Consider the following 13,554-nt stretch of genomic DNA (forward strand, 5'->3'; position numbering starts at 1 on the left):
GAAACATAGTCCTGGAAGTGACCACTTAGGTCAATGAGCTCAGTCCCCTTCTACGTCATGTGACCCCAGCATACTATTCGGTGCATAAGCCTTTGTAAGCAGGTTCTGAATGAGTTCTCCCCTAACAGCTATCCGGGAGGGGGAGAGACCTCAGAAGGAAACTGTATTCACATGAACACACCTAGTCTGTTTAGGTATCCAGTAGATAGAGCGGTGTTGCTCAAAGTGATCAATTGTGGCTGGTCTTAGCTTACAAATCACTGCAGTGCTGAATGCAGGGGTAGTGAAATGTTTTAAATGTTATTGTCTTTATTGTACAAACGAAGGGGAGAGAAACTGTGCTTAACCTGGCCCAAATAAGGGGGTCATCCTCAGCTTCAAAAAACTCGTTAGACCAGGGGCTCAAATGCCAGAGTCCTGTGAAAATAAGAGGAGTGGGGACAGGTTTAATATCAGCATCCTAAGTCTTGTTTAAGTTTTCTCTTTGCTGTTCAAAAATAGAGTTGTATAGGCTCCATTGGCAGGAGGGTGTTGAACTGTCTATGGGCAGCCAGGAAATCCCTGGGGAAGGTGTGTGTGTTGCACCTGCAGGGCCCCCACTGCTGCCCCTTTCCCTAGTCTAGGGACTGTCCCCCTTCCCAGCCCCTATCACACTACCCCCCTATTGCAGGTTATTTTGCATGAAACTTGAACAAGTTACTCCTCTGAAACCTGACAGGCACTCAACAAGGATAGAAGGCCAAGAAGAATCGGGATTGTCACAATAAATCCAAGATATATTATCTACCTACCCTCTAAACCAGATCTTGTCCTATCTTTGGGGAATCTCACAATTGTCCCACTCTTCCAACTGGTAACATCACCCCATCTATGCTAAATGCTTATCACCAAGCAGGTTCAACTGGACACCTCAATCTTTTCCCTTTGGGCACTTATGACCAGAGCTATACAGTTAGCATCAGCTTCCTTAAAACTAGTCGATTTATTAGCGAACAGCACAAAGCATTAAAGAAAATTGTTTTAAAATACCAGGCAGCTGTCACAAGTCTACACTCATCTATCTCATGTATCACTACAAGCTAAGCTAGATAGGTTTTGCTCTGGAGATAAAGGAACAGAACTGGCCCAACTTACATTCCTTTGGGAAGCCACGGAGCTCTTGGGGCACATCCTAGTTTCCCTCTGTCTCTGAGAGGATCTTTTCATCTGTTTGCCCCTGTAGCAGGGAGGTGTGGCCTCCCTCAGAGAGTGACAAGGAGAGACCAGAACACACCTGCTAGTGGGCCAAACAAGGGGCACATCTGCCGTGCTGGAAGCGGAAGGGCAGGACAGGAAGGGGAAGGACCATAGATGGGCCCCGCAGCTCAATTGGTCTGGAGCCACCACAGGAGACAGAAGCAGAGGAGCTTCCAGGGCTGCCTCCTGAGGACTGGCCACAGTTCCCTGGGCAGCTGGCCAACTGAGACTCTTAGGAGATGTTGGGGTTCCTGCCTATGGCCAGCATTCCCTGAGATGATGGGCACAGGAACATGTGAGTAGGAGAGTAGGAAGCAGCGCAGGGAAACCATGGAACCATCTGGGAAGTGGCCTGATACAAGACAAGTGTTCAGGCCCTTTGCTGGGACACAGGAGTTGAGCAGACCCACATCCACCCTGCACCCCATTCCCACAGTCTCTAGCTCCTAGACTTTATTGGTGCTCATCCTTACCTGGACCACAAGTCTGCTTAGCCCACCTGCCTTGATTGCTGGCCAGAGCTGACCCATAGGTTTCCTGTCCTGCCCTTACAGGGATTTGTCTACAAAAAGGATAGCTCAGTGTTTTGAGCATTGGCCTGCTAAATCCAGGATTAGGAGTTCAATCTTTGAGGGGACCACTTAGGGATCTGGGGTAAAAATCAGTATTTAGTCTTGCTAGTGAAGGCAGGGGGCTGGACTCAATGACCTCTCAAGGTCCCTTCTAGTTCTAGGAGATAGATGTATCTCCTCTTATCTCTCTGTTGGGCCTGGGGCTCATGGATGGCTTAGCTGCTCTGCCATGATTGCAGGATGGAGCCCACTGTTTGGTTCCTGCCCCACTCTGGCTGAGGGCCAGGGGCTCAAAGACTATTTAATTTCTCTGTTCAGCTTGCAGGTCCTAGCCTACCACTCGTTGGATGCTGTACTGTTCTGCTTGGCCATAGGACTAGAACACAAGGTGTAGGTTATTCCCCATGTTTTGAGCTCACCTTTACAGGTATGCAGGAGAGGGATGACAGACAAGGAGGGATGGCAAAGCTGCCTACAGCCCCTTTCTTGTGAAGTAGCCTTTTCTCAAAACCTCCCTGTGTGAGCAGGACTGGCTCCAGGTTTTCTGCCACCCCAAGCGGCAAAAAAACAAACAAACAAAAAGCTGAGGCAGAGCAATTGTGCTGGTCCAGTCCTCGTTGGCAATTCAGCAGCAGGTCCTTCATTCTGAGAGGGACTGAAGGACTCACCACCGAATTGCCACCAATGACCCAGATGTGCAGCCTCAATAGCGTCTGGAGTGCCGCCCCTTGGTATTAGCCACCCCAAGCACCTGCTTCTTTAGCTGGTGCCTGGAGCCGGCCTTGTGTGTGAGCCTGGGCCCAGTCGCCATAGTGTTCAGCTGTGCCCGTGTTTCAGGGCCAAGGTGTGAAGTTGATCTTCATCCTCAGACTGCTTTCTCCTGCCACACCATCTGTGATGAGGGCCCCATGGCTGTTGCTCAATTCTTTGATAGTTGCACCCATTCAGCCTCAATGGCTTTGTACCGGTGTGGCAACTCACCGGCGCTGCGCCTCCTGCTGGTCGTCCAGGGAATTAGCTCACCAGCCTCCAGAGCGCCTTCTGCAGGCCGATGTCTCAGCTTGCCACTGGTCCCGGTGTCCCTCCTGGACCCCAGTGCCTCTTCTCTCGGGGTTCTGCCACCTGCAGTCTTGTTGGGTCTCCCCTCCCCGAGGAACCCCCAACCCTCTATCCCCACCTCACCTCAGTCTTTGGCTACTGCCAGTCCCCGTCTAGCTCCCACTCACTGGGAAGGACTGCAGCATAATGGCCATTCATCATTGGCAAGGAGGGTTTGGACCTGCTGCCTCTGCTTGCCCTTGGGCTGCCTCATTGCAACCCCAGTACCTTTTCTGGGCCTTTAACAAGGCCTGCAGCCTGGGGGTTTTCCAGGCCGGAGCTCCCTAGTTCTTCGGGCCCTTCCCCAGCCCTGCTCCACTTTAGGTACTCTGCTCAGCTCCCAGCAGCCAGGCCCATCCCTCTCAACCTCTAGAGAGAGAGACTTTGAGCTCCAGCCTAGCAGCCCCTTTATAGGGCCAGCTGCTGCCTGATTTGGACATGGCCCAGCGAACCTTTAGTTCGCAGCCCCACCCCTCTCCCAGGTCTAGCTTTATCCCTTTCTGAGCCAAAGCGGGTGACCACTTTGCTACAGGCTTGCAAGCACCAATCTGGTGGCCCTGCTGAAACCCCCAGGCATCCCAGTGATGATCAGGTCTATTTGCTGCTGGAAATTCAATCAGCAAATGCATTTTCAACAATTTTACTCTTTGGCTTGATTGTAGATGCAGGAATTCAGAGCTGAGTTGCTCTGAGGGCACACAAGCAAGTCTCATTTTATATGAGGGTTCCGTTCCACGGTTAGCGCTGTGATGGGGCAAGGCCAGATGGCTACAGTAAAGTACTGAGAAACAGGTATGTAAGCCCCAGGCTAAACAAATCCTTAGGACCATGGTAACCAAATGGCAGTTGCTCCAGGTTAATCAAGGCACCTGGGGCCAATTAAGATCTTTCAAGAAGGCAGTGGAGATAACTACATTGATTAGAACATCTGCAGCCAATCAAGGCAGGCTAATCAGGGCACCTGGGTTTAAAAAGGAGCTCACTCCAGTCAGGCAGGGAGGAGCCAGAGGAGAGGAAGTGCGTGTGAGGAGCTGGGAGCAAGAGGCACAAGGAGCTGAGAGTGAGAGGCTGTGCTGCTGGAGGACTAAGGAGTACAAGCGTTATCAGACATCAGGAGGAAGATCCTGTGGTGAGGATTGTGGAAGTACAGAAAGAACTGACATGGATTTGTAGGGGATCTTAATGCATGACAGTCTCTGTTAGCCAGAGTTAGGCTAGCTGTAACCCTAATAATGGGAGATTTGTAAAAGCAAGGATTGTGTGAGGCGAGTGGAAAAGAACTGTGTGAGAAGTTGTTTTTCGACCTTGTGTAGATAATACAATATGTAGACTGGCGTCTCTTAAGTGAGGAAAACAAGATATCAGGATGACCCATGTCTAAACAAAATGCAGCTGTTGCTTATTATTGTCTATAACAAAAGTATAAATGCTTGCTGTAATTGTTTACCTGTTGAGAGACCTGTCTAGGAAGGGGAGACCCTATGTCCTAGTGCACTCTCTCCCTGTTGTAGCTGCTAAACAGAATAAAGTATCTGACTCTGCTGCACCCAAACAAAAAGCGAGAACTGAGTTTTTCTCCGACAGGATAAAGAAGCTGTTTGGAGGAGGCCATGGGGATGTAGCCCAGGGAGTTGTAGCTGTCATGCAGCTGTTACAAGAGGCACTATAGACAGCTGCAATCCACAGGGTCCTGGGCTGGAACCCGGAGTAGATGGCGGGCCCGGGTTCCTCCCAAACCTCCCAACTCCTGATCAGACACAGGAGGAGTTGACCAAGACTGTGGGGAAGATCACTGAGGTGAGCAAATCTGCCAATAAGCGCAGGACCCACCAAGGTAGAGGAGGAACTTTGTCACAGCGCGTAAAGCGAAAACCACGTATGGTGAAACACTCATTGAGTTGAATGGCGGGCGCAATCGCCTGCACTACAGATGCAGTTTTTATATTGTAATTTTTCTTTTTTTTTCCCTGTTTTTACCAACTGCACAAAGATGAATTTGCGCATGTTAAATGCGCCTAAGATGCGACTTGCCTGTATTTCTGTTTCCTGACTAGCTGAAGACTCCAGCACTTCTGCCCTGAAGTTACCCCTCAGCGTTACAGGGCTATGTTCAACTCTTTCCCTTCTCTGGTTTCTGAGGGCCAAATGTCAGGACTCGTAGCCTCCTTTCTCATGGGGTGAAATCTCACCATTCTCCCACCCTCAGACTGGGCCCTGGGCTACCGCACAATGTGGCTGTAGCCCTGAGCACTGTGCCTGCTCAATAGGTCCGGCTGGGTTTGTACCTGTGGTTGACATGTGTGTGCTAAAGTACAGCTGTGTGAATGTTATGTCAAAACTTTTCATTGTAATACAAATATTACAAACACAAATTTCATGACATGTCTGCATATTGAAAGCCAGCGGCAGAGTTGTTGGAATTGCTACAGGAAGGAGCAGTGGTAACTGTTTGCAATGGGTTTGTGCTATTAACTCTCTGTTCAGTGAACAGCTGTATGGTACTCATCCCTGCTAACTGAGCAGAAGCCATTTGTAATACTTACATTCAGGGTCATGCACACAATAACTCTACAATAGCCGTGCAAGACTTTCCAAAAAGTCCTGAGAAAACAGAACCGCTGGTCTGTGTTTCAGCAAAGAGGAGAGCTGAGGTGCAGGAAAGAGCAGTGTGATAGTTTTTTATGTAATTTACCTCCATCACCTGTTAAAAAAGCATGGCTGAAGTAACTAGCACACTCAACTGGATATTAGTGCAAACCTAGTGTTTGCACTATTCACCCATTTGCGATGCCAACCCCTCCCTCATCCAGCTGAAGTAACTGTCCATGTTAGCTTGTAGCTTACCAGATAACTACAATCCCTTGCATGGGAGCAGATGCGGGTCCTGTGAGGATGAAGGGGAACCTGTAGGATGATCAAACTCTCTGGATTCAGTCAACATAGGCTGGGAAAAGCACTTCAGCTTCTCTTGGAGGAATTCTTGGGGTCAGAGTGTATCACTGGGAGCATTTGGTAAGGGAAAGTTAATAGATCCCAGTTCCGATCGAATTTACACACGTGAATCTGGAGTGATGCCGTTATTGAATTCAGAACCAGACCCTGAAAATTTATCCCATGTGCTGCAAAGAGGGAGTGGCATAATTTGAACCCACATGAGCAGAGAAAAAAAGATAAGGTACATAATGAGGCAATTAAACATGTTTATGAATAACTTAAATGCAGGACAGATAAACACAATGACCATTTTCACCATGCACTTGCCATATATGTACACACATGTCATGATACAATGGGCCATACTTTGAAGTTGAGGGCTAGACACCCTGTCTGTATGAATGTCATTATTGCAAACTCACACAGTGCTCAAATACGCTGTGGAACTCTGATCCACTAGATATAAATGGGGCCAAGGGATTATCCGGATTCAAAGAGGGACTGGATTTACACTACAAAATATGTCTAACTAGTGGGTGCCTGGGGGAAACTTTCCCTTGGAGCAGTTAATCTCCTAGCTCCCTATTGCAGGGATTCCTCCATCTTCCCCTGACGCATGTGTAATTGGTTACTAAGCCAGAAGGACTGCGGGTCGGATCCAGTCTGACAGTGCCTGTCTTCCTATTGGCATATCCTATTGGGGGTGTAAATCCAAATCTATGTTTTTTCTGATCTTCCTTGAGCTTCTGGGAATCCTAGATTTGCACTCAGAGCAGAAAGATGTCTCGTTAAATATCATCTACTTTCCTCTTCTCTTTCCTTTCAAGAAGGAAAGTTCAAAACTTCTCGGACCTGCCCAGTACGGGATGTCAGCTGTCAATTACACCAAATTCACACCTGCAGTGTTCCTTCTCACTGGGATACTTGGGCAAGAAGACATCCATCTCTGGGTCTCTGTCTTCTTCTGCTTCATGTATGCTATTTCCATAGTAGGAAATTCAATCATTCTGTTCATTATAAAAACAGATCCAATCGTCCATGAGCCCATGTACATTTTCCTTTCCACGTTGGCCATCACAGACCTTGGCTTATTGATAGCCACCATACCGAGGATACTGGGCCTATTCTTGTTTAAACTCTAGAGAGATCAGCCTTGATGCTTGTTTTCCCCAGATGTTCTTCATCCACTCTCTGCAATTCATTGAATCCTCTGTGCTCTTGTTGATGGCATTTGACCGCTTCATCGCAATCTGTAACCTGCTGAGATATGCCTCCATCTTAACCCTGCCGAGAATAGCCAAGATGGGACTGGTGTTTGTGCTAAGGGCAGTGGCAGCAATATTTCCACTCCTCTTTCTCCTGAAACGGTCCTAATTCTTTCGAGCCAATGTCCTCTCCCATTCCTACTGCCTGCACCAGGACGTCATAAAGCTGGTTTGTTCGGACATCACAGTCAACAACATCTATGGCTTGTTTTTTACAGTCATAACGGTGAGGTTGGACTCGCTGCTCATTTTCCTCTCTTATGCGATGATCCTCAAAGCAGTGCTGAGCATCACGTCACCAACAAAATGCCTTAGGGCCCTGAACACCTGTGTCTCCCACCTCTGCGCCATCCTGCTCTTCTACATGCCAGAGTTCAGCCTGACTGTCATACACAGATTCTGGAAGAGCTCTTCTCCCTTGCTTCAAATTATCTTGGACTACATCTACCTGCTGGTTCCTCCTTTAATGAATCCAATTGTGTACAGCATGAAAAGCAACCATCTTCGTGCGAGGATAATCAGAGTGTTTGTCAAGTAAAGAGTCAGTTCATCATCCAGTTCCAGAGCTGGTGACACAGGTCATGACCACCTATTCCACCTTGGACCCTTATATACGAGGAAACAAGAGCTACTGATCTCCACTCTGTCGAGAGAGGCTAAGACCTGATGCTTAGGGGGGCCAACCCCACCCGCAGTTGAGGGAGGACAACACTCCGGGGAAAAGAGACCAAACCAGGCAGCAGCATTTACAAAGTCAATCTGTTCGTGGAGAGCCAGGGGAACGATGCGATGTTGGCCCCTAAAGAGTCATATCTTGGAATCTGGGGTTAAACGTCATACACCAAGGACAGTCTCTTATCATCAGTCTCTGTGTCCCAGGACAAGAAGCCATTGTTCTCAGCCAATTTGACCCATGCTTACAAGGCCCGCTGGTTGCTAGGGAGATGGTGGAATTAGTGGACCCCTTCTGTTAATGGGCATGCCGGCATGGTGGGATTCAGTAGTATGGAAACCGGAAATAGTATAAGGGACTTACCATCAATCAAACCCTAACCCCTCCCCTTGGCCGCTTAAAACCTGCCCCTTGACACCGTAAGCCCTGACCACCTGTCACTGGAAGTCCCACCCATGGGGAATATTACTTCCGGGGTCAAGGAGGACATACAGCCGGAAGCAAAGTGTGTCATGTGACCCCTCTAAGAACTCCTCCCACTGCCCTCTACCAATCAGGAGGGGTTTCTCCCCCATAGGCCCACCCTGAGAGGAGATTTGTCCAATCAGGGGTGTTCCTGGGCATGGTGAGCCATCCGGAAGTGGTTCGTGTGACCCCTCCAAGAACTCCTCCACTGCCCTCTGCGAATCACGATGGGTTTCTGCCACACAGCACCGCCCTGAGAGCAGATTTGACCAGTCAGTGGTGTTCTGGGGTGGGGTGACCTGCCCAGAAGAGGGTCGTGTCACCCCTCTAAGAACTCGTCCCAGCGCCCTCTGCCAATCAGAGTGCAGCACTATCACCCCATTAGTCCCAGCAATCGGGGCAGAAGAGGCCATCTTTTACCAAGAACACGTGCTTTAGAAATCGTGGAAACATGGACGCCTTCACCACCCTGGTGAGCACTTCGGACGTTGTGTGAGCCCCGAGGGCCTTTGGACTTGTGTGGAGAAAGCGCTACATGAGCGACAGTTCCAGCGAGGGCCCTTTGACTCAGCCGTTGGTGGATATGCCACTACCCGAAACCCAAACCCTCGTGAGGCATTCGATGAGCATGAAATCCTCTCGTTGTTAGCCCCCCAGAGGTGGAAGACGAACGCAGCTCAAGGGAGTCACCAGAGCACAAGGTGAAGAAAAAAGATGTTGCTCAGGTAAATGAATGATTAAGAAGTGACGATTGATGATGGGGTGCAATGAAATTAGGAACCGGGAGGTTGTGTAAATCTAAAAACAAGCAGTGGGGTACTTACGCTGTTTCTTTTGTGAAAATCTCTCAACAGCTCGACGATGCCTTTCTAGAGGTCTTTGAGAACTGACATTGGTAGCCTTTTGGGAGCAGCGATGAGCTGTCAAAATATTAACAACAGGTTCCCTCCTCCTCACCCCACGAGGGGGTCGTGCCCCCCCAGGGGTCATACCTTATCCAACACTCCATGTTCTTGATACCTCCCGGGACCCCTGCCTGTCCACGCACCTACCCTCTCCCCCGACTGTCCCCTGCCACACCATCTAAATCCTCCTCTCATTCCTGATCACCACCCGGGACCCCTGCCCCATCCAACCACACCTTCTCTCTCTTCCTGCCCCCCACCACCCTATCCAACCCTTGCTATGTCCTGACTGCCCCTCCCGAACCCTTGCCCCCTTTCAATAGCCCTGTTCCCTGCCCTTTGACCTCCCCGACCCCTATTCACTCCCCGACAACTCACCGAACTCCCCTGCCCTCTTCCAACACCCCGTCCCTGCTCCCTGCCCCCTTACAGTGCTGCTTGGAGCCATTCGGCTTCAGCAGGGTCCACTTGGCCGTGAACGGAACGGGCGCTGCGGGGGCCCGAGCCAAGCCAGACACAGCATCTCAGCCGGGACCTGGACCAGTGCCGGTGCCGCGAGATCAGGGCAGGAGCTGCTCGGCCGGGACCGGGACCAGCACGGTGGGGCCTGAGCTTGGCCGGGGAATCGGGGCCCGGGCTGGGCCAGAGCCACTTGGCTGTGACCGTCACCATTGGCCCAGGGTCCGAGTCAAGCCAGAGCTGTTCGGCCGTGACCGGCACCAGTGCTGCGGGGCCCGAGCCGAGCCGGCTCGGAGCCACTCGGCCGGAACCGGCACTGGTGCTGTGGGCACCTGAGCCGGGCTGATGCCACTGAGGCCAGAGCCGGGGGTGCTTGGCCAGGACTGAGCATGGGCGCTCAGCCAGGGCCAGGCCAGGGGCCAGGCCGGAGGGAGACGCTCAGCCTGAGCTGGACTGGACTGCGCCATGCCTCTCTGGAGCCCTCCTCACGCCTGCCCCCCAGCGTACTTGCCTGCTGCTTGTTTCAGGCTTCTCGCAAACATCTGATTTGCCGGAAGCAGGGGAGGAGAAGGAGGGTGGAGTGTTCAGGGGAGGGGAGAGCAGTGAGCTGGGGCCGGGGGCCGGGTGGATAGCTGCCCGAGCTTTAGTTACATTTAAAAGCTGTTTTAGAACCGGTTGTCCTGTAACAACTGGTTCTCAAAGGGTTTCTAAATTTAATAACCGGTTCCTGCGAACTGGTGGGAACTGGCTTCAGCTCACCACTACGTGGGAGTAAATATATCATGCATCAGCTGTTTTTGCTCATGTCTGAGACACAGAACTCAAGAGAAAAATCCGGAAAAGGACAAAATGGAAGAATGAACCAGCTCAGACTCCCTTATGGTAGGGGTCACGGTGTCCATTTTGACAGGCGGCTGTAAAAGGTCGTGTTAAACAGGCAATGAATAAAACTTATTTATTTAAATGTGTCAATATGAATGTGTCCCCTTTCATATTTGTGTTAGTAAAAGACGGTACCAGTAAGTCATTTCTACACAGGCAACTCTCTTAAAGAAAATATATTACATCCCCGGGGAAGTTGGGAGCTTCGGCGGGGTGAACCTTCTTTCTCAAGTGGCCAGAAAGCATAGTAAAACTTTAAATAGAAGACAGGTAACAGTTTGGCTTTCAGAGAGGGACACTTACACTTTACACATTTCCACCCCACCATCAACTTCAGCCTGGACCATTCCACACAAGAGATCCACTTCCTAGACTCTACAGCACTAAATAAACGATGGCCACCTAAACACCACCCTATTCCGGAAACCTACTGACCACTATACTTACCTACATGCCTCCAGCTTTCATCCAGACCACACCACTCAACCCACTGTCTACAGCCAAGCTCTACGATACAGTCGCATTTGCTCCAACCCCTCAGATAGAGACAAACACCTACAAGATCTCTATCAAGCATTCTTACAACTACAATATCCACCTGCAGAAGTGAAGAAACAGATTGACAGCACCAGAAGAGTACCCAGAAGTCACCTACTACAGGACAGGCCGAAAAAAGAAAGTAACAGAATGCCACTAGCTATCACCAACCAGATCCCAACCAGTGGCGTATTATCGCCTAGGCCAACAAGGCATAGGCTTAGGTCGGCAAATTTGCTCACGTCCCCTCCCCATCTCTGCCCCTTCTCCAAATCCCTGGCCCGCCTCCTCCCCCAGGCGCACTGCACTTCCCTCCTTCCATCTCCCTCCCTGGCTTGCCACGGAAAGATGCTGGGAGGGAGAGAGAAGCAAGTAGTGGCACACCCAGAGGAGGCGGAGCAGAGCTGAGCTGCGACCCACAGGTGCAGGGAGTAACCCGGGAGAGGGGGCGGGAACCGCTTCCCACCCCAGCTCATCTCCACTCCACAGCCGCCATCCCCCGAACGTGCCACAAGTCCCCTTCTCCTCCCTCCCTCCCAGGCTTGCCGTTGGGGAGCGGAGGTGAGCTGGCGCGTGGGGGATGCATGGCAATTTTTTGAGGGCCTAGGGGTGGCAAATTTGTTAATCCGCCACAGCTCCCAACTAAAACCTCTCCAGCACATCATCAAGGATCTACAACCTATCCTGAAGGACAATCCCTCACTCTCACAGCTCTTGGGAGAGGGGCCAGTCCGCTCTTACAGACAGCCCGCAAACCTACAGCAACCACACAACAAAAACACTAACCCAGGAACCTATCTTTGCAACAAAGCCTCTTGCTAACTCTGTTCACATATCTATTGAGGGGATACCATCATAGGACCTAATCACATCAGCCACACTATCAGAGGCTCATTCACCTGCACATCTACCAATGTGATATATGTCATCATGTGTCAGCAATGACCCTCTGCCATGTACTTTGGCCAAACCGGACAGTCTCTATGTAAAAGAATAAATGGACACAAATCAGACGTCAAGAATTATAACATTAAAAAACCAGTGGGAGAACAATTCAATCTCCCTGGCCACTTGATTACAGACCTAGAAGTCACAATATTACAACAAAAAAACTTCAAAAACAGACTCCAACAAGAGACTGCTGAATTGGAATTAATTTGCAAATTGGACACCATTAAATTAGGCTTCAATAAAGACTGGGAGTGGATGAGCCCCACTACAGTTCCTCACATCTTCTTGTCAATTGCTGGAAATGGGCCATTTTCATTACCATTACAAACAGTTCTTTTTCTCTCCTGCTAATAATAGCTCACCTTAACTGATCACTCTCCATATAGTGTGTATGGTAACACCCATTGGTTCATGTTCTCTGTATATATAAAATCTTCCTACTATATTTTCCACTGCATGCATCCGATGAAGTGGGCTGTAGCCCACCAAAGCTTATGCTCAAATAAATTTGTTACTCTCTAAAGTGCCACAGGTACTCCTGTTCTTCTTTCCCTTTACACAAACCGGCTTGAATACATTTGAAAAGAAACAAGACCATTGTGTCAGATGTGGATGTGCAATGGCAGGCAAATTTGGTGGATATGCACTGGTTCTCCAAATGCAGCAGCGGTTTTAAGTACATCTTAACAGTGATAGACATTCTATCCAAATATGCCTGGGCCTTAGGCCTAAAAGACAAGACAGGTGTTGAGGTATCCAAGGCCTTTCAAGCTATTTTCAGCAAAGGTTGCATGCCTCAAAAATTACAAACCGATCAGGGGAAAAAAATTTTAAACAAACCTTTAAGCAGATTATTAAAGTGGCATGGAGTTCACCATCTTCTTACTAATTATGAAGTCAAAGCAGGGGTTGTAGAGCGATTTAACAGAACTTTAAAACCTAGGATGTGGAGATATTTTACAGCCCATAACACCTTTTGCTACACTGATGTGTTACCTGACTTTAAAGAGTTACAACCAGAGATTCACAGAACTATATGTACCAGAGCCGCTGATGTTAACCCTTCAAATTCTTTGAAGGTAAGGAAAATGGTTTACGGAGATGGTTTAAAATAACACTGGTTGTTGCCCCTAAATAATCCCCCAGAGGGGGATTCCACTCACTCTCCCTTTTCACAAATATGACCCAGACAGTGTCGTGGTACAGGCACCACTCTTGCAACCTCTCTAGGAGGTTGTATAGTTTTAAGCAGGCATAAGCGGTGGTGAAACAGGCTATGAAGACGTTGGTATTGCCAGAGACAGAGTACCGGTCTTTTGCGTGCTTCCAAAACACACACGTGGTTTCATTGTCGATAAACTCACAGGATGAAACCTTGTAACTGAGGGAAAAGAGATACTGAAAGAGTGGAGAAATTGGAGTGTCCAGAGAAGAGCAAAAAGAATGATTAAAGGTCTTGAGAACATGACCTATGAAGGAAGGCTGAAAGAATTGGGTTTGTTTAGTTTAGGAAAGAAAAGACTGAGAGGGGACATGATAGCATTTTTCAGGTATCTAAAAGGGTTTCATAAGGAGGA

General features: G+C 49.3%; 1 pseudogene; it reads left to right on the top strand.

The window, feature by feature from the left end:
• The first annotated feature begins 6,706 nt into the window (after positions 1 to 6,706).
• LOC115641974 lies at positions 6,707 to 8,626 on the top strand (annotated as a pseudogene).
• Positions 8,627 to 13,554: the final 4,928 nt, after the last annotated feature.

This window comes from Gopherus evgoodei, unplaced genomic scaffold (genome assembly GCF_007399415.2).
Source record: "Gopherus evgoodei ecotype Sinaloan lineage unplaced genomic scaffold, rGopEvg1_v1.p scaffold_36_arrow_ctg1, whole genome shotgun sequence".
Taxonomy (NCBI): domain Eukaryota; kingdom Metazoa; phylum Chordata; order Testudines; family Testudinidae; genus Gopherus; species Gopherus evgoodei.